The 20598-nt window shown below is 49.5% G+C and overlaps 1 protein-coding gene across 6 annotated transcripts in view; it reads right to left on the bottom strand.

Annotated features, from left to right (window-relative positions):
• Rph3al (rabphilin 3A like (without C2 domains)) overlaps window positions 1-20598 on the bottom strand; it is a 140192-nt gene that overhangs the window by 95352 nt on the left and 24242 nt on the right. The window contains exon 1 of one of the 6 annotated variants that reach the window (XM_050128854.1): window positions 10654-10768. The exons of 4 other annotated variants lie outside the window; for them this stretch is intronic. The gene's annotated coding sequence lies outside the window, so the exon portion shown is untranslated. Of the gene's footprint in view, window positions 1-10477; window positions 10601-10653; window positions 10769-20598 lie in introns of those variants that run through there. One more of the 6 variants, XM_050128856.1, reaches the window with a different exon arrangement.

The following is a 20598-nucleotide window of genomic DNA, read 5'->3' as shown; positions in this document are numbered from 1 at the left end:
AGGCAACCCTCAGCTGACCTAGCCTGCTATCTGTGGGCCAGCTGTCCCCTCTTGTTCCTGGAAACACAAACAGACGTTTCTCTGTTCCAGCTCCAAGGTTAAGTGCCATACTGCCGAGGAGCCAGCTGTCAGCTTCTCTGCAGGCTACCTAGGACCCCAAGTAAACAAAGATCCCCACCCTGACATCCCCGGTGTCAACTGCCTAGGCTCCACGCAGCAGTGGGGGCTACCCCAGAATAGGACCTGGTACACAGAGAAGATGAGTAGAAGGAGCGTCCAGACAAAACCGGTGGCACCTAGCCAGGCATCTTTAGGGTTCGTAAGATGCTCCCACATGAAAACCACATGTACACATATTCACCGCGACCCTGCGTTACCAAAGAGGAAGACAAAGCAGCCAGCTTTACAGATGCAGCCTGTCCGCTGGGGATTTGCCACAGCCTGATAGCTGGCACTCAGAGCAATCCATGGGGATGAGAGGACCACTATTCTCTTACAGAGACAAAGGAACCAACCCCAGAGAGCTGCGGTCACCACTTGGTGTCCATAGCTACCACAAGTGGCCTACTTTGATCTGAGTTGGGCTGAGCCCTGGGTTTCTGCCCCATTTTCCCTGCCTCCAGGAAGACCTGGCTGCTGGCAGATGGTGCCTCACAAAGGTAATAAACCAGAGGAAGGGTGGGGGAGCTGTCAAGCACCTACCAAACACTCTGCCAGGGGCTCTCAGTACCTGAGTGGGGCGGGAGGTGGCCAAAGGCCAGAGCAGACTGGAGGGTGCTGCTGAGGAGGTAGGCTGTGTCTTGGCTTGCAAACAGTGAGCAGTGGCTGGGATGAGAGGTGCCAGACAGGCAGCGGGGACCTCTGCTAGCTTGTCTGCTGCTGTGGTCGCTCGTGGGCCCAGAAATAAGTCTCTGAGAAGGATACTGCTTCTCCAGGCCTCGGTCAGCCTATTGTCCTCCCCAGGCAGCCTTCGGAGGGCCCCACGTTGCTCAGACAGCTGTTTAGGATCAAGTCCAGTGTCTTCACCTGAGAGTTCACAGTCTTTCCCTGGACCATGGAACACCTGTCCTGCCAATGCGCATCTCAGGAACAGCTGGTGTCGTGCCCCGTGTCCCAGTCTGTGCCTCCCTCTGCCCCATACTCACTGCCTCACTTGGTGACTTAGTGGCAGTGTAAGCAACAGCAGAGACAACTGAACTTCATCAGAACAAAAATCCTACGCAACGATGTGAAGAACGCGACAAGAGAACTGGCAGGATGGAAGAAGACATTTGCAAACTGCGGATGTGAGGAGACCAGCCCTGATGTTCCCCTGACCACCACACTAGGCGCTCCAGCCCTGCTGTTTCCCTGACCACCGCACAAGGCGCTCCAGAGCATGGCCCAGGCTCCAAGAAGGCAGTTTCTAGGCTTCCCCTTTTCCACTCTTGGGAACTTCCCAGCAAGGGCCATTTCCATATATTGGGAAGTAGTCCCCTTTAGGGACTAGTAACATGACCTTCCTAAAAGGGACAGGTGATGTGCTGTGAGGCTAGAAAGAGGATGGCTCAGTTGAGGTGTACTGCTCTCACAGAGGACCCGAGTCCAGTCCCTAGACCCATGCGGCTCACAACTGCCTGATCCAGGGGATCAGATTCCTCTGTCCTCCCTGACTCCTGCACTCTCGAGTACACTACCCACCCCCACATATATACATAAATATAATTAAAAAAAAAAAAAACAGGTGGGCATGGTGATACGGGTAAAATCCAACCAACAAGCACTCAAGAGGCCAAGGTGACAGGACTGAAAGTTCTAGGCCAGCTTAGGCTATATGGTGAGAGTCTATCTCAAAACAAGAACAGGGCAGATCAAAAAAACAAAACAAAAAATGCTAGGCCATCTCTAAAGGAGCAGGAGTTGGAACATCTAGAGCAGGGGTTCTCAACCTGTGGGTTGCAGCCCCTTTGAGAGCTGTATGACCCTCTCACTGGGTCCCATAGCAGATACACTGCATATTATTTACATTTGGATTCATAACGGTGGCAAAATTACAGTTATGGAGTAGCAAGGAAAATAATTTTATGGTTGGGGGTCACCACAGCATGAGGAACTGTGTGTTAAAGGGTCGCAGCATTAGGAAGGCTGAGGACCACTGCTCTATACTGTTGAAAAAGTTAGAAGCAATGATTAAAATATTAAACGCAGAATACTTTTTTCCAAAGGTGAGAACACATGACCAGCTGAAAGTGGGCATAAACTCTGAGCAGGGGCTAGCGGTATCATTCAGTGGCAGAAGCGTCCTTGGGGTGTCAGCACCCCAATAAAATAAAAACAGTGAAAAGATCTGAACACTGAAGAAAATGTATGAGGAGAAGCACAGAGGTGGCTCAGAGGGTGCAGTACTGGTAGGCACTGCGGGTTCAGTCCCCAGAACTCACCCAGGTGGCTCAGAGGGTGTTTTCAATCCTATACAGACCAAGCTGTGATAGTTTAATTTAGAAATCAAGTCTAGTAAGAGATTAGCAACAAGCAAGGTGTGGTAGCACGTTTCTATAATCCCAGCACCTGGGAGGCTGACCACATGATAATGAAGCAGTGGTGGAGGGAGTGTGACTCTACTACTAATGAACAGAATAAACCGGGAGTGGATCAGCAGATACTGATATCTATGCGAGCATGAGATTGGAGCTCAGATTCTGAGATAGGTCAGTGGTTAGAAATGTTTGCTGTTCTTCCAGAGGATTCCAGGAGATCCAAATTCAGTTCCCAGCACTTACATCAGAGAGCTCAAAACTGCCTGTACCTCCCTCTCCAGGAGATGTGACATTTCATAGGCATCTGCACATGTGACATACATATAAATAAAAATAAATCTTAAAATATTTTTAAAATAAGATGGTGGTAGTGGTGGTGGTGCACATCTTTAATCCCAGCACTCAGGAGGCAGAGGCAGGTGGAACTCTGAGTTTGAGGCCAGCCTCATCTACTGAGTGAGTTCCAGGACAGCCAGGGATGTTACACAAATAAACCCTGCCTTGAAAAACTAACTAACTACATAAATAATTTGTAACAGTATACTATAATAAAGGGTATATGACTGTCCTCCACTGGAGACTAAAACTGTTAAAATGGTACACTGGAAAGAATACCAGATGATTACAGTCTTACTGTACTGTGTCGTGTTTACACACACACACAAATAGAAAAGTTACACCCACATCACACTGATATATATAGAAGCTTTACTCATAATTGGAAAACAACCAAAATAGCCTTTTGTAAATAAAACATGTCCAGGCCTTCCAGGGAGACATAAGAGGTAGGAGGAGCTGGTCACACTGCTGTGCCTGGCTGAGGCCTCCCCGGGAACACATCTCCTGAGTGAAGGGACAGGAAATCAGGTTTCTCCATCCCATCAGGCCACTCTGAAGGTAAGGCACCGAGGGACAACTCAGGACATGACAGCCTGTACGGATCTCATCTCATTTCACTAACCAGACAACAAAGCAACCGCCGTCTAGCTCAGGAGCAAGCGACCATCCACTGTAGAAAGCCTTCCTCCCAAATGCGGAGCATTGACCTAAGTAACAATTTAGCTTTCTGTAGCAGTCAGCTGTGCATCGTTGAAGGGATGCTTTCATAACTTTTCAAAATACAATTACGTGCCTCAGTGGCAGAACACTTGTTTGGTATGTACAGGGCCTGGGGTTCAATCCTAGAACACACACGTGCACACACAAAGCAGTGGCCGAGGGTGTAGGGGGGTTGGTAGAGCGCTTGCCCTGGGTTGGATGGCCAGCACTGTATAAACCCAGCCCTTTAGTGCATTCCTGTAATTCTCACCAGAACTTGGGAGGTGGAGACATGCAAATCAGAAGTTTAAGGTCATCCTCAATTATATAAAGTAAGTTTAAGGCCAGGTTGGGGGTAGGAGGAGGAGAGGAAAAAAGGGGGGGGAGGATGGGGGAGGGGAGAGGGAGTAGACAACCAAACTCTGTTCTGTCTCACCACATTTATGACACACATTTACATGAACACACACATGACTGCACAAACAACACACACAACTCTAAACAGCTATTACTCCTAGTAAGTATCACTCTCGCTGTCTATAACCCCAGCTTTAATTCCCCTCATCACCTTGAAATAATACAAATCACATGTTTAACTGCCAGGCTCTTTCTATAAGTAGCCTGACGTGGCCCACTGCCTTAGATCAGTGTCTGTCACCGTGATAAAGACCATGACCCCCCAAAGGCAAACACACACTACAATGTAGAAATAAAAGGACTTGTTTGGCTTCCATATCCTAGGCCATAGTCTATTGAGGGAAGCTGAGGCTGGAACTCAAGGCAAGAACTGACACAGAGGGCATGAAGAAACACTGCCACCTGGCTTTCCACGCGGCTTTCTCGGCCTGCTTTCTTATAGCACCAGGACCACCTGCGCAGGAGTGGCTCCATCCACGGGGGCCTGGACCCCCCACATCTGTCAATCAAGAAAATACCCCACAGCCTTGCGCCGGGAATTTACTCAACGGAGGTCCCTCTTCTCAGAGGATTTTCGTGTATGTCTCTATTGGGCAAAAAAACTAACCAGGACACCTACTTTCCTTCTGAAAACCCTACAGATTCATGCCATCAAGAGCATCAGGTTTTCCTGCTCACTTAAGAACACCTGTGAGGTCGGGCTGACAGCACACGCCTTTAATCCCAGCATTTAGGGGCCAGAGGCAGCAGATTACTGTGACTTTGACGCCAGCCTGGTCTACAAAGTGAGTTCCAGGACAGTCAGAGAGGTTAAACAGAGAAACCCTGTCTCAAAAAACCACACACACACACACACACACACACACACACACACACACACAGAGTCCTGGGAGTTGTCTGGGCCATCCAGAACACAAAACATGCATATCTAAAGGCCACCATAGCAAAGGATGTCGCTCCACAGAAGCACTGCGGACCATTCCAGTGGAGCCATGGGGTGTGTGCCCCAACTGGACACAGGGTCAGTGGCCCCCCAAATAGTACTGAATGTCTGCAGCAGCTTAGTGTCAGGTCTGGATGCAGATTCTCTGGCTCAGCATCTCCAGGTGAATAGAGCCCCAAGAGGTGCCTCTTTAGTCAGAGAGAGAGCTCCAGGTGGGATTAGCATTCATGAACGCCCTGTCACATAGAGAGCGCCTCACTGAAAAGACCCACTGTCCCAGACCAGAAGAGGAGCCAACACAGAACAAAAGCTATCCCAGAAGCAGCCGATGAAAGAGAAGCCTAGGACATGGGAAGAGATTCAGCATAAGATAAATGCAAATAAGACTTTTTTTTTTTTTTTTAAAGAGTTCATGTTGGGTGTGGTGGTGCATACTTGTGTTCTGGGCACTTGTGAAGCAAAGGTGGGTGGATCTCTGTGAGTTCGAGGCCAGCCTGGTCTACATAATGAGTTCTAGGACAACCAGGGCTACATAGTGAGACCCTGCCTCAAAAATAAATTNGCTTTACATCTAAAGCCGCTCACACTGGCCGGACCCTCCAAAGGGGAGGCGGAGTCAGGATTGCAGTGCATTCATAAGACTCTCTCCTCCCCAGGAACGCCATCCAGAGCCCGGCCTCTGTCCCATTAATAGCATAGGAGCTTATCAAGCCATAATTCTTTCTGATTCTTCTTTGAGACAGGGTTTCTCTATGAAATCGTCCTGGCTGTCCTGGAACTAGGTCTGTAGGCCAGACTGGCGTTGAACTCACAGAGATCCACCTGCTTCTGTGCTGGGATTAAAGGTGTGTGCCACCATCGCCTGGTTTAAGATTTAATTTCTTTGATGTGTATAAGGTGTTTTGCCTGCATGTAGCTCTGTGCCCATGAAGGCCAGAAGAGGACAGGCTCCAAAGCCACAGAGAAACCCTGTCTAAAAATAAAATAAATAAATAAATAAATAAATAAATAAATAAATAAATAAATAAATAAAAAGAAAGTTAGTTCATGTTAGACAGAGGCAGCCTGAGTAAGTTCATGCCAGCATGGGCAGCTTCAAGATATCCAGCCTCAAAATAAAAGTTAAATGGGGGTACAGATATAGCTTAGTGATAGAGGGCTTGCCTGCCATGTAAACACCCTGGGTTCAAGCACCAGCACTGCAGACAAAAGAAAGCCCTCTTTCCTTCCTCCAAAAATGTGGCAAGGGTAGAATATTTTCCTAGCATGTTCAAGACCAGGAGTTCAATTCTAAGCAGCAAACATAAACAAGGATTTCATCTGAACGTCATGTCATGTCAAACATTCCCAGGTGTTTCATCTGCGCCCCCAAAGATTAAGGACCTGGTGCCTCATCCATGCCCAGCAGCTGTCTCTGCTATGCTCTCCTTCCTGCCATCCTCAACCCTCACACATGCCAATCACCACCCCCATCGTATTCGGGAGGCCACCTGCAGTGAACCTCTTACAGTCCAAGGAATATCATTTCCCCAAGTTTTTAGCCTTTTGTTCTTTAGTCTTCATCTTACAGCGTCCTAGAGAAGTAGCAAGCCGTTTTTTTCTCCATGTTACATGTGGTCCTTTCTCTAGGGTAGGTTCCTCTCGGGGGAGGAGCCCTCCCTCAGTGTTTAGGAGTCACAGACTCCTCTTCCCAAGAACACTCACAGTACTTCCCTGAGGACAGAGGGCTCACTTCTGGAGCAGACGCTGTGGGCACCTGTGATCAGAACCTATGGGCGCCCGGATGAGAACCTACACTCCTGGATCAGAATCTCCTGGCTCCTGTCTTGCGTTTAGCACAAGCTTTTTCCTAGGAAGTCTGTCACATAGTAAATAGCACACACAACATTAGGAAATGAATGTCGTGATTTTCTGGGCAGACCCATGCTAGTGTGTGCCAAGTGATGACCCACTTAAGTTTAACTTTTAATTTACAAGGTTCACCCACACCTTATGTCTTCCAGCAGATAGGAGCCTCGGAACTGACAAAAATGCTACCTTGTGAAGCCTTAAGGCTATAACACGTTTGCAACTCCTTGTGAGCCCCTCCCCAGAACATATTTAAGAAGAGAGGCTGGGTGGCAAGGTCTTTTAAAAAAATAAGATCATCACCATCTTAAATTTAATCTTATTTCACTTCCTTTCTAAAAGTGTTTTTCTAAGTAATTGCTTTTTAACAATATAGTACATGTCCTTGTACAAATCACTCATTCAGGCATGGTAGCATATGACTGTAGTCCCAGCCGTCCAGAGGCAGAGACAGGAAGGTCACAAATTCAGGGCCAGCTTGGGCTACCCGAGGGCTTTTCTCAGAAAAGAAAATAAACTTTAAACTTTTCTGATCAAAACCATTTTTTTTTCTGCACCACAGACAAAAACTGCAATCTTCCCAACATGAGTGTCCCAGCTGTCACCAACACACCCCTCCACACTGTCACCCCACTCTGAGAGCTCGTACGGTGATGGCCAATAGGCCCTCATTACTCTAGGCTGGCCATGCTTTGTGTCTTTATTTCTCTGAGGCCCACGTGCCCTCCCTAGGGACACCTCTATTGTGTCACAAGGAGCGTGACCAGGGAGAAGGGTCACCTCTATTGTGTCACAAGGAGCGTGGGACGCATCTGGAACGAACCAGTCAATAGTGTGACTAATGCTGGGATTGTGTGAACTAAGGCAGGGGTTCAGGGGACGGCACAGTGACAGCTAATTCTGTGGCAGTCCCAGGAGGAGGGGGAGGGCTTCCTTGGAGTGGAGGAGTCTGGCAGGCATCCAGCAGTGGGCCGGCTTGCCTGGGACTGTCCTCCCAGAGGCGCCAAGGAGGAAACCTGCTGGTGGCCTCCTGATGGCTGGGCCAGAAAGGAACACAGAACCAGACTGGCGGGCAGGAAGGAGACTTGTTGGACAGGGGCGTGATTGTACCCACCCGAGTTCACACGGTTCCTAGCACCAACTCTGGACAGAGCAGGGGCTCCAGATGGCTATGAAAACAGCAATGGTACCCTGATTCTCAAGCTTCCCCAGAAGTAGGGCTGCTTAGGCAGCTACTGTGCATGGTCACCCAATATCCAGGCCAAGGCCGGCAGCTAAGTGATCATACACCTTCCCAAAGAGCGAATGTTTACACTGGCAGTTCTCAACCTGTGGGTCGTTTGGGAGTCGCATGTCAGATATTTACATTAGAATTCATAACAGTAGCAAAATTATAATTATAAAGTAGCAATGAAATAATGTTATGGTTGGTTGGCGGGGGTCACCACAACATGAGGAACTGTATTAAAGGGTCACAGCATTAGGAAGGTCCCCTTAGATGATGACATTATTTTAAAAATTAAAAGAACACAAATAAATGAATAAATAAATATAAAATAATGCTTTTTCCCACCCTGAGGCATCCACACCCCGAAACATCTTCCAGACAGGAGCGGTCAGGCCTGTGCGGACCGCAGGCTCATGCTGACACAGCCCTGGCCTTGTACCCACAGCACGGGCAGAATCAATGCTCCGAAATGTTGCTGCCCAGGACTGAGAGCACTGGCGCTCTCCAGCCCCACACCCTGCAGGGGCCGCCCCACATTCACAGAGGGACGGAATGATTTGTGTTCCCAAGTAGATTTGCCTGGGATCTGGCTGCTAGGGACACCCCACCTACCGTACCACCTGGACTAGTCAGGCCTCCCCTAGCCACCTGGCACTGAGAAGGCCCTCAAAGGAAAAGGGGTTTGAAACAAAGTTGGTGTTTGAACTGATCGACTTCTCATGCAGGAAGGAGGAAACGGGACCTTCATAAACAAATTAAGGTGACCCGGGTGCACACAGGTCCTGCTGATGAACGAATCCCTGACCCTGGGCTGTCACCCAGGGCCAGCTGAACCAAACCCAGGCAGGAAACTGCACACTTCCTGGTCTGGCCACAGAAAAGCTTCCTTCAGCTCACCCCACCTACTTCCCTTACAGCATTCCAGAACATTCTGTGCTAGGCCAGGAGGCACTGGGGCCATCGCTGGGTTCTTTTCCCTATTACCCTCCCAGGACATCCAGAACAGGACACCCAGACAGCACTCCCCCCCCCCCCCCCCCCCCCCCCCCCCCCCCCCCCCCCCCCCCCCCCCCCCCCCCCCCCCCCCCCCCCCCCCCCCCCCCGCCCCAGGTGTCCGTCCTCAGCTTCTGATCTATCACCACGCACAGTTCAGCATTCTCTGTAATGGACCAAGGCTGGTTTCATCTGCCTCAGACCTGACTCTTTCCGATACAGCTGGCTGTAAACCAGTCAGCAGGTGATGAGTTGTGGGGCTGTGGCCTAGTGTGACCGCATAATAATACTTTTACTTAAGCCTCAGCCTGGTCATCCTGACTCCAAGTCTTAGTACCTATCACAGAAGAGACTCTTCAAGGACAATCATGAACCACTCTTCTCCTCAGACTCCTTCGATGGCTCCCAATGCCTCCTGAATTAAAAGTCTACACCCTGAACCTGGTCCTCCAGGCCCTCCAGCCGCTACGGTCTTCTTCATTACAACGCAAATGAACTACACTGAGATCTGCGGCCACATCTCTGGACCTAGGAATCCAGTCTCTCTCCTTCCAGGCCCACATCACTAATCTTGCCCCTCCAGGGCCCACTTCACTGTCCCATGAACTCTTTCTTTCTCACTGCATTCTAGAAGGCTGCTCCCAAGCCTAGGAGGGCTCCGAGACCATTCTCCACTTCATATTTTCCTGTATCAGTTCATGCTTTTGCTCAAATTCATTTGAAAAGGAAACTTTCCATCTTTATCATAAGTAGAAAACCACATTACCTGCATAAAGAAAGGCTATGGGTTTTTTTCTAATATCCATTAAAATACAAGGTCCTGGGTTCAAATCTCAGTACAGCAAAACAAAACACCCACGGTAGCAAATCAATCAGCAGAATGCTTTAAAAGCCCATCTCTCTAGCATTTCAAACCTGGACGTATTCTAAGAAATACAGCTTTTCTCTGGGTATTTATTCTTGTCTCTGGGACTCCTGGAGTTTGGCCCTGCCTCGTGGTTATCTGGAGACTTTTTTCCAGTATTATCCTAGCTGACCTCACAAGTGAAGACCAGGCACAGACAGACACCCTACTCCCTCTCTCTCCTGCTGCTGTTAGAAAGGGCATAGATTGTAGACATTTCTCAAAAGTCATGGTGGGAACCCAAGCATCACAGAGTCTCCTAGATTCTCCAATGCCAGGGGTGGGGCCTCTGGCTGTGGTTTCTTGGGAAGACAGTAAACTGTAGCCCTGACAATTTGACCAGTGCTACTGTACAGAGCCGGGCTTGTCACAAGCATGCAAGCAACAGAGGAGTGTGACTTGCCAGCTGCACAGTCCCATTCTCTGCCCGGCCCTTGGTCCACCTGTTGTCCAGCTTTCCACCCAAACTCAGAAGCCATCACACGGGACCTCGCCCCAGTCCTGTCCTTAGTGGGCAGTAGAACGAAGCATGGTACAAGCAGAAGGCAGCGTCCAAGGCGGAGGCTCCTGGCCGGCCTCCAGTCCATTACCTTTCCACCGCCAGGCAAGTCTCTGTGAACCATTACCGGAAGGAACACTTGCCCAGCGTGCTGCACCCCTTCCCCACAGCAAAGTCTGGAAAAGCCCCTGCAGGCACCAGCCAGGAAAGACATACAAAGAGAGAGTTTCCTGGGTCCTTAGAGCCCCAAGAGTCAGCAGCACCTACCAGGAAGCAATGGGCCCAGCCGAGACAGGGTTACGCAGAGCCCTGGCAGAAGGAGGGCCTCCCTTCCGTGCTGGTTGTCAAGGGCGACCCAGGTGCTGCACATCAACATTTGAACCACTCTGACTTAACTCAATAAGTAACAGCTCTGGTGGAAGGCCCAGCTGGAGCCAAACTCAGGCCTGGATTCTCTCCCTCGTGCAGGGAATCTGGGCCAGGCCATCCCACAACCGTACCAGAGACCAAGTGCCACAGAGACAGTAGCAGCCGGACAGATGCAGGCGATTCCCCTCCAAGGCAGGGCCCCGGGGATGGGGGTACGGGGTGGGGGGAGGTTTACATCCTCCGGGGAATGTGTTTTCAGTCTGGATACATAAAAAATTGTCATTTTTTGAAATAGGGTCTTGCTGTATATCCCAGGCTGGCCTTGAACTCAGGGTCCTATTGCTTCAACCTTGCAAGTAACTGGAATTATAAGCCCGTGCCACCATGCCAGCGCTGGAGGGCTTGTCTGTCTGTTGCTGTTAGAAAGGGCATAGATTGTAGACATTTCTCAAAAGTCATGGTGCGAACCCAAGCATCACAGAGTCTCCCAGATGATCCAATGCCAGGGGTGGGGCCTCTGACTGTGGTTTCTTGGGAAGACAGTAAACTGTAGCCCTGATAATTTGACCAGTGCTACTGTAGCAGAACAGCCTCCCAAAGGCAGTCACCTGAGCAAAATGGCAATGGGAAAGGCCTGTTGCAGCCAGAGCGTGGTCCAGGCCGATGTCTGCACTCGAGGACGGGGATGACAAAGAGCTCACTACTGACCTTTTCAGAGCACAAACAATCTAGAAAAGGAAGAAAATGTTTTGACGGTCAAAGCACAGCGACCTTATCCCCATGGAGATAAAAACAAATGTTAAGAAGAGCGTCCAGTGGATATAATCAATCACCCAAGGCTTCTCAGATGGGGTTCCGAGGGGCCGGAGGACACTGATATAATTCAGGGATGCTGTGGTAGGTGGGAGGGGAGTGGGCAACTTTCCGACCCAACCAGAGAGCCATGTGTGGTGGCACATGCCTTAATTCCAGCACTTGGGAGGCAGAAGCAGACAGATCTCTGTATAGTAAAAACAAAACAAAGTAAAAACCGAACAAGCCGGCCAGTACAACTCAGCCTTCCAGGTAAGACTCCATTTGAAGAAAAGAGTCTGCGGTTTACAATGCATGCCAGTGGGCTGGGGTGCCGCCCAGCAAGCAGAGCCTAGCCCTAGTAAGCAAAGCAAAGTTCCATCCCCAGCTCAGAGAAATAGAAAAGAGCAGTCTTGGTTGGCAAACCGCAAGCTGTGGATTAAGAAACTGGATTAGGAAGGCACACCTCAGGGTGTGTCTGCGATGGTTTTCCCAGACAGTTTGGAGCATGGGAGCTCTGATTTATTGATGGATTAATCCATCTACAGATTCAAAATATGATGACATTATAGTGGGAGGTGGGGCCTCACTAGAGGAAGCAGGTCACACAGGTTGTGTCCTGGGGGTTACATCTTGCTCTGACGCATTGCCTTCTCATCTCTGCCCCTGCTTCTGCCACATACGTCCACTGCCATGATGTTCCATCCATGGGACGGAAGGATGGCACACTGAGCCCTCTGAAACCGTGAGCTCGGATAAACAATTCCCCCTTTAAGTTGTTTTCCTTGGACATTTGCTATAGCAGCAAGAGGGAAGCAACTAATACTAAAATGAAAAAGGAAAATAAAATCCTAGGTGAAGCACTGAAAAGGGGGGAAGTGGCAGAAGTTCCCAGGGCTTGTGGGGTGCCACTGCCACACAGCAGCTGTTCTCAGAAGCAGCCGTGCGTATGTACTGAGCTCAGAAGTCATACAGGGCACCTTCCGTGTCAGGGCCCAGCCTGGCTGCTCTGTCTAGTCCCTGCAGGACCAGCCACCAGGTGGACCTGGTCACAAACTGCAAGTGACACCAACTTCTGGTCAAGACCTGAGCCGAGATGAGCATCCCAGAGAGACTAACCCTGGCAAGGAGAGGCACCGGAGCATCCTGGGACTCAGGCATGCCAGGGAAAAGCTGTCCCCCCTCCCCCGCACACAGCAGCTTACTGCACATGAGGGAACTAGATAGGAACGCTAGGAGTTCCCGTACAGGGATGTGGGAAACCTCCATCAGAAAGCCCAGGATGCTTCTTACAGGAAGGTGTGAAGAGTGCAAGTGTTCACACTCTGTGTGAACCACCACACCTGCAGACGGTAGCCTTAACCCCACAGCACCAAGGTCCAGACAGCTGTGCATTTTGGGCTCAGAAGATAATTCTACCCCTTAGCAAAGTACAGGCCCTGGGCCTCTGCTGGCCTCATGTGATGGACATCCATCTTGCTGTCCAGCTTCCTTCTTCAGGCTTAAGTAGTTATGTGATCCTTCTGGGAAAAGATAAACTGGCCCCTGCTTCTTCCTCCTGAGGAAGTGGACACGACTGGGGACCTACTAAAATATCCACCGTCCTCCTCCACTTCCTGGAGAATGACTGGCTTAAGGCTGGGCATGTGACCCAGGCCAAGGTATGTCTTCCCTGGGTTACTGAGAAATATACCTCTCATGACAGTGAGCGGTGGTAATATTGTCATGGGGAGCAAGCACTACAGATGGCATCTTGATGTGTACAGTGCCCACATGGTTACAAAGGTTCGAAAGTGTTTCGAAGGTGATTTGAAAGAGGGTGGGGAATATGTGCTGACATACTGTGTAGAGAAAGGACAGGAGCCCTATTAAAGATGTTTGTGTGTTCCCACAGGTAGTAAGATGTAGCAGTTGTTGGTACTGAGGTTTCTACCTTTAATAGCAGGAAGTGAGTGCTGGGTAGAGACGGCATGGGAAGTGAGCAATGGGTAGAGTGGTGGTGTGGAAGGGAAACGGAGCCAGTGGTGCTAGTGTTGGAAGTCCTGTAGCCATCTTGCTGTCTCTCAGAAACAGCCAGTCTGGAAATGATGCTTAGGGAGTCAACAAATATTCCTGAAGATACTGTCAGTCGCTGAGTGCAGCCAAGTCTGACCCACTTTTATGGCTCCCAGGTTGCCAAGCTCATGGGGTCCCATCTTTGCTTCAGGTAGTTTCAACGGGGCCCTGACTTGCAGTCATGAATGGTGAGAAAATCACCTCTGCAGAACTCATGCACAAGCTAAATAGATTCAGCCCTGGGGGAGCTGTCTGCTCCTGCAGCTAACTGTCCTTTGAGGCCTGGCTTAGCAGCATTCTGGCCCAGAGGAGCCAGGGCCAGACTGCCTTCTTTCCAGTCTCCAGTTTCTCTCCTTGGCTGACTTCTCTTCTGCTGTAGCTGTGGGGCTCACAGGGAACCCTGGCTCCCTGTGCTTTCTCTGTGGTCCCTGGATGGTGTGTCTGTCACCGTGTGTGATCTACTCTCTTCAAATCACACCTATCTGTGTCTCCAGTCCAGTGATTCCCCCAGAGAGATCCTGCCCCAGCTCATCCCAGACGCTGGCCCGTCTCCCAGGCTATACACTGAGACTGCGTCATCCACCTCTGACCATCTCTGCCCTTCCAGACGAGTGCATCCAGAATGATCATGAGAAAGAAGGCATCTTGTCAACGTGAGCACCCTCAGCAGGGTCCTGAGAGTTCCTGGCTTAACACACTTGTTTAAGAAACGGTCAGGCCAGGAGTCACAGCCCAGGGCTCTCACTGCTTCCTTGCTCTCTAAGCAGGGAAGTAAATGCTAAATTGTTTAATCCATGAACGAGCAAAGTTTGCGAGAGGGAGGCAAGGATGATAAACAGTGATTCACACAGGAAAATAAGCAATTTGATAATTAATACACACAGCAAATGAAGTTGCTAACTTAGTGACTGAGGCATTTTAAAACGCTCAGAAGAAGCCCGAGAAGATGGCTCAGTGAGTGAAAAATCACTTGTCCTGTAAGCCTGAGGACTGGAGTTTGAATCCCCAGAACCCACATAAAGGCCAGACACAGCAGTGAAACCATCTATAATTCTGGAGCTCCTACATCCCCGTATCTTAGCTATTTATCTCAATGTTGCAGCAAAATTCCTATGGCGATTTGAATGAGAACAACTCCCAAAGGCTCATACATTTGAAGACTGGGGTCCCACTTGGTGGAACTGTTTGGGAAGGATTAGAGGGTGTGGCCTTATTGAAGGGGATATGTCATGGGGAGTGGGGCTATGAGGTTTTACAAACCCATGCCATTTCCCAATTTAGCTCTCTGCCTCCTACATGCAGATAAGAATGTAAGCTCTCAGCTACTGCTCCAGCACCATGCCTGCCTGCCGCCATGTTCCCTGCCATGATGGTCATGGATTCACCCTCTGAAACTGAAAGCCAATAAACTCTTTCTTCTGTAAGTTGCCTTGGTCACAGTGTCTTATCACAGCAATAGAAAAGTCAGGCTGGAGAGATGGCTCAGAGGTTGAGGATGCTGACTGCTCTTCCAGAGGTCCTAAGTTCAATTCCCAGCAACCACATGGTGGCTCACAACCATCTGTAATAAGATCTAGTGCCCTCTTCTGGCATGTAGTCATACATGGAGGTAGAACACTGTATTGTATACATAATAAATAAAAAAAAAACTTAAAAAAAAGGGGGGCTGGAGAGATGGCTCAGTGGTTAAGAGCATTGCCTGTTCTTCCAAAGGTCCTGAGTTCAATTCCCTGCAACCACATGGTGGCTCACAACCATCTGTAATGAGTTCTGGTGCCCTCTTCTGGCCTGCAGACATACACACAGACAAAATATTGTATACATAATAAATAAACAAATAAATATTTTTTTAAAAAAGTCAGAGCCTAAAATACTGACAAGAAGCATCTTATAACAGGAAAGGTGTGTTTGGTTCACAGTCCAAGGGTACAGTCCATCCTGGCGGAGGAATGATGGCAAGAACTTGAGGCTGCGGTCACTTTGCATCTATCCTCAAGAGGTGGGAAGAGGCAAGCTAATGCCATTAGCTTTGTTCTCTTGATGAAGTCCAGGACCCAAGCCCAGGGAATGGTGCCGTTCACTATTTGGATGGGTTTTTCTACCTCAATTAAGATCATCTATATAATTTCTCAGTAGCATGGTCAGAAATTAACTTAACCTAAATAATCCCTTCCAAGCCTGCCTGAAGGCATGTCTCCTCGGGGCTTCCAAATCCTGCCAGGTTGACAATCAGTACTCAACATCAAACCCAGGAAGCTCTCAGGTCATCTAACCTTGTGTACCAAGGCACTCTAGCCTGGGGTAGTAAGTGGACAAAACACCCATCTCAACCAAAGAGAAAGGTGAGTGAAGACTGATACCCAAGGCTGTCCTCGGGGATCCACATGCATGCCACGGCACGCCTGCACCCACATTCCTACACACAGATGAACGTGCACACACACACACACACACACACACGGCACACCTGCACCCACATTCCTACACACAAATGAACGTGCACACATGCACACATGGCACACCTGCACCCACATTCCTACACACAGATGAACGTGCACACACACACACGACACACCTGCACCCACATTTCTACACACAGATGAACGTGCACACACACACACATGGCACACCTGCACCCACATTCCTACACACAGATGAAGTGCACACATGCACACATGGCACACCTGCACCCACATTCCTACACACAGATGAACGTGCACACACACACACGGCACGTCTGCACCGACATTCCTACACACAGATGAACGTGCACACACACACATGGCACACCTGCACCCACATTCCTACACACAGATGAACGTGCACACACACACAAACGCTCAAGAGCACTGAGCACGGTGATGCTCGCCGGTAATCCCAACACCTGGGAGGTAGAGGCATGAGGACCAGGAGCTCAAGGTCATGCTTTGCTACACAGTGAGTTCAAAACCAGCCTGGGCTACATGAGACCTTGCCATGAAAGAAAGGAAGGGACAGAGGAAGAGAGAGAGGGAAAAAGAAAGACAAAGGGAGAAACGGAAAACAAAAACTTTTAAGGAGGGAAATAAGGAAAAGTCACAATTACAGGTTAAAAGAAACTTCAGTGAAGGCATATTACATACACGTTTCAAACCAAAACGTGTTGTCTCTGTGAACTAGCTGTACGAAGTCCTTCTACAGGGGTGTAATCTAGGTCAGTGGAGGAGCAGCTGGCATGGCAGGACTAGAGCCCGCTATAGATGGGGTCGCTCCTCAGGCCAGTGGGTGCAGGGGGGTCAGAACACATTCTGCTGGGGTAAGGTCCCTGTCACTCCTAAGCCCCGTTTCCCAGCTCTGTCCCACCATACCCAAAGAGCAGCCCACAGCTTAAGGTGGCTCTCCACTCAATCCCCCACAGCAGTCCCCTGATCCTGCAACCATCCCTTATACCGGCGGAGCAAGTGGGTTTCATATAGCATGTAGATTCTAAGTAAGTAGCGGCGTTTGCCTGGAGTGTTAGGCCCCGAAGAGCAGCGAGGCATCCCCAGTCTCAGAGCGGAAGCGATCAATTACTGATGTCTACCGCGGTGCCGGAGGGGAGCACCTGGATGGCAGTGCTTTCTATAATGTTGTCTGCCACATCTTCTTCCTCACTGAGGCTCCAATAGGTGATCACCAAAGTGAGACATTTCCTTCAGATCTAACATGCTTGGTGTCCTCCTTACACACTATACGAACCACACCACTAATTCTGATTCAAATATAGCGAATGTATTGAAATCAATGGCCTGAATATATATTCTGTCTCCCCCTGGGCTTGCCATTTTAGTTAATCTATATTTTTTTCTGATCTTATTTTTATGGGCTTCTATTTAATTACACATGCTCATATAAACAGATAATATAAATGTGTGTCTGTACACATGCTATTATCTTTTTTTTTTTGTTTTGTTTTGTTTTTTTGTTTTTCGAGACAGGGTTTCTCTGTGGCTTTGGAGCCTGTCCTGGAACTAGCTCTGTAGACCAGGCTGGTCTCAAACTCACGGAGATCCACCTGCCTCTGCTTCCTGAGTGATGGGATTAAAGGCGTGCGCCACCATCGCCCGGCCACATACTATTATCTATACACAGGCCTGGTACATAGCACCCTACTTCATCTTTTTATCACAAATATCTGTACATTTCTTACATACGATATGTAGGGAAACATGCTCTAGGACCCTCGACTTCCATGTGCAATATGATGGAGTACTGAGTGGATGGATCAATACACAGATGGATATCAGAGAACACAACCAAGCAGGGCACAGCCTCTGCCTGAAGGGCTGGAGTACAGTCGGGCCCTGGGAGGAGCACAGTACCAGCAATCAGAAGCCAGGCTAGTGCCGAAGCTCTTGTCAGCTAGCTGTACTGTACGGGAAGGGGAAGATGACCCATACACCCACCCCTGCCTGCCCAGCCACCCTGAGGTTTTACCAACTATTAGAGGCCTCTAACACAGCCTGCCCCACTCCCTCTGCTCAGCGACAGCAAATTAAATGCAGAGGTTAGTGGCTGAGTGCATGGACCACGGCTCCGTGCACAGGGCTGGCAATTAGTATTGGAGACAACATTCTAGAAAGACAACAGCACTGGGCCATGAATAATGAGACAGCAAACTGTGTGGCTTCTTCATAAACGCTGCGGGTAAAAGAGCCCCTTGCAAGCTCCATCTGCATTCAGACTGCCCCCGTCCCCCTCTGATGTCTGAGAGCAGCCGCCGACTGCAGGACTTCCACGCTTTGCTTCTCCCAGCAAGGGAGGAAACCCCAGCCAAGATCAATCACACTGCTCAGGACCTGAGACGCGGGCCCCCTGACCCCAGTGTCCCCACAGAAAGGGTGGCACAGCATGCAGTCCCCGTGGGCCAGCTGAAAGAGGAGTATGAGCCAGGGCAGGAAACAGCAGGGCAGTGTGGGCAGGTGCCCCTCACAAGGCCTCCCACAGACTTCAGAGCCCGTCCCCATCCCCTTCAGTCCCCAGTTATAAGTCTATTTATCCCAAGATCACCAGGGCTCTGCATTGCAAACAGCAGGCAAAAAAGGAGACTGAGGGTCCTTTCAACAAGTTTTCAGGGGGACACAGGCCAGGCCTTTCTTTTCGGGGATAACCAACAATTTTGCATAGGAAGGAAGACGGTTGATGTTCTAGACTCTTAGCTGCCCAGTTAAGGGCTGAAAGGGGAGAGGATGGGAGATGAAAGGCCGTGTCCGCAAATGAACTCAAGTGACGTGACAGAGACTGTGTAGTTAGCCTCTGGGGGAGACTGACGGGAATGTTGAGCTTATCAAATAGGGGTGAGGAAAAACCTTTTAAAATAAGGTAACCTGGCATCCTGTCTGATGGCCTAGCCACCACCTAGCATGGCACCAGAAGCTCTGTGTTTACACTGTGACCACCCAGTCCCCTCAGGCCATACCCAGGCCAAGTTAGCACATCTAAGGGCCCCCCCTTAATAACCTGAGAAAATGGGGGATGATGGTGGGAGCTAGGGCACATTCAGTGGCAGAGCACAAGCTGAGTGGGCATGAAGCCCCAGGTTAAATATCCAGCAGCAAAAGCAGGGGGCTAGGGGAATGGGTTGAGACCGAGCCATGTGTCATCTATGAGAAACGGGTCCGCAGGGTTAAGAGAGCAGGGAGCCAGAGATGGAAGCGGACACCAGGCCTCCTTCTAGAACACGAGCCTCATTCAATCTTCCAAGGTCTGGGTGGGCAGACACCCTCTACTTCGGGGAGCTGCTCCGATGCCTGGATAGTGGATTCTTCTTTCTGTTCACTCCTTACCATTTGCAACAGGCCCAGGTCAGCCACAGGTACCCAGCAGCCTGCCTCATAGAACGTACATTTCCCTGCTCAACTGCAACCCTGAGCAAAGAAGACCTGGGAGCAGGGTTCAGCCCAGCACTGGGGGAGCAGAGGCGCCAGGCAGGCTGTCAGGTCTGTCTCCACAGAGCAGGGTGACCTTGAACACCAAACATTTTGAAATGCGATCCCTTGTGCTGGTTACAGCTGCTACCACCCCAGCTGGTCGTCCTAGCTTCTGTCACAGTGAGCTTTGCAAAAGGCCAGAGCTAGCATGCAACCGCCGGCTGGAAATCGCCCCAGTGGCTTCCTATTGCTCTTTATACAATACCCAAACTTTCTTGCCTACCTGGGGCCCCATACCTCCTTTAGTGACACTCTTCCCCCAGACCTGCAGGAACCCTGATGCAATCTCTTTCACCTAATTATTTCTGTTAAAAAAAAAAAAATGTTTGTTTGGTTGTTAGTACCATCATGGAGATACAATTCACAAATCATAAAAGTCACCCTTTTAAGGTTCACAGCCCAGTGGGTTTCTGCACAGTTACAGGGCTGTGCAACCACCACCAGTGTTGAATTTCAGGACATTTTCAACGCCCCAGAAAAAAGCATTAGCAGTCACTCCAATCTCTCTTCTCAGCCCCTTGAAAAGACTGATCTACTTTCTGTCTGTGGATTTGCATATTCTGGGAACTGCATATAAATGGAGTCATACAATACATGACCTTTCTATTCACTATTTCATTTTCTCCTGTTCTAATCTTTATTACTTCTCTCTTTTGCTTGCTTTGGGGTTAGTTTCTGCTCCTTTGCTGGTTTCTTACAGTGCAAGATTATTGACCTAAGGCCTTTCCCCCTTTTTAATATAGACATCTACAACTATATATTATGTAAGCTCTAAAGATTTCTTTTATCTTTAATTATCTGTATGTACATGTATGTCTGTGAGTGCAGGTGCCCAGGTGACACCAGAGGCATCATATCCCCTGCATCTGGAGTTACAGTTGTGAGCAACCTAACCTGGGTGCTAGGAACCGAACCCTGCCCTAGAAAAGCAGCAAGAGCTCTTGACTGCTGAGCCATCTCTCCAGCCCTTTAACATGTTACATTTTCTTGCTTTCCTCCCTCCTCTCTCTCTCTCTCTCTCTCTCTCTCTCTCTCTCTCTCTCTCTCT

The sequence above is a fragment of the Alexandromys fortis genome, unplaced genomic scaffold (genome assembly GCF_014885135.2).
Source record: "Alexandromys fortis isolate MF-2015 unplaced genomic scaffold, M_Fortis_MF-2015_v1.1 scaffold_80, whole genome shotgun sequence".
Classification (NCBI taxonomy): Eukaryota; Metazoa; Chordata; class Mammalia; order Rodentia; family Cricetidae; genus Alexandromys; species Alexandromys fortis.
The sequence above is the reverse complement of the archived record's forward strand: the minus strand, read 5'-3'. Positions and strand labels throughout refer to the sequence as shown.